This window comes from Asparagus officinalis, chromosome 3 (assembly GCF_001876935.1).
Source record: "Asparagus officinalis chromosome 3, Aspof.V1, whole genome shotgun sequence".
Lineage (NCBI taxonomy): Eukaryota > Viridiplantae > Streptophyta > Magnoliopsida > Asparagales > Asparagaceae > Asparagus > Asparagus officinalis.
Genome location: NC_033796.1, coordinates 3,133,096 through 3,134,425, shown reverse-complemented (window position 1 = coordinate 3,134,425; position 1,330 = coordinate 3,133,096).

Sequence of the window (1,330 nt, the reverse complement as noted above, 5' to 3'; positions counted from 1 at the left end):
TTCTCGTGATTTTTTGAGTGATCTTCTCTATGTTTGGGATATCTATTAGCATTTTTTGACGCCTACAAGCACATACTCTTCACAAGACTGTAAGACATATTAATTATTGATATACTTCAAATAAAAAATAAATACTAAAGATTAATGGTGACTCCAGTATAATTTTATATGACAAAATCATTCACACGAGCGTATTAAAAAATTTTCATGAAAATCTCTTCTAAAGATTCCTAATTTTTCTCAAAAAAGTAAGTTTTATTATAAAATATTTAAAAAATATTATCCTTTTTTCTTCTTTATTCATATTTAATTGAGCCAAAATCATTCTCCGTTTTTATCTTTTTCCTAGTAATTCTATAGTAGTGCCTTCATCATCTACATCAATTGTGATATCAGATTGATATATAATAAAGAGCAAAAGTGTAAAACCCCATAAATTTTATAATGAGTATATTGAATTACTAGCGAGAAATAATATTTAATCATATATATATATATATATATATGCATACATATATAGAAGGTGAATATCAGTGTTTTGGGAACTATATAAGTGTGCATATGGGAGAGGTTTTGAGTGGTGTGAACAACAGGTCATAATCATCTCTATTGGCGATTTCTGGTTCTGAGCGGTCGACCGCAGGAACCATTCCGGTCGACCGCTGATCAGTCTCGCACTCAGGAGATTCCTTTCCTGCTGTGCGGTCGACCGCACTGGGCGCGGCGGTCGACCGCCCAGCAGACAGAGAGTTTTCTGGGTTTCGGGTCTTAGCGGGTTTCGGGTCGGGTCTAGGGGTTAGTATATTATATAATGAACCCGGGAGAGAGCTCTTTTGATCTGAAATCAGAACCCTAGCCCCCTCTCTCCCCTAAAACCCTAGTTTCTCACTCTTTGGTGATTTGGAGGAGCTTTGGAGGGTTTTTCAGCGGATTTTTGGTGGATTCAGCGAGAGGGATCATCTTCCTCCAGATCTAGGGCTTCGTTTTCGTCGTAGGCGAGTAACATCTCGCCCAACTTCATCCCTTTTCGTTTTTATGCTTAGATTTGAGTTTTCATCCGGTTTTTATGGTTAAGTATTAATATCCATCTGCACTCATCTAGAATTTAGTATTTCAAGATGAGTATGATTTCCGAATTTCGAGGACGAAATTCTTTTAAGGGGGGAAGAATGTAAAACCCCATAAATTTTATAATGAGTATATTGAATTACTAGCGAGAAATAATATTTAATCATATATATATATATGCATACATATATAGAAGGTGAATATCAGTGTTTTGGGAACTATATAAGTGTGCATATGGGAGAGGTTTTGAGTGGTGTGAACA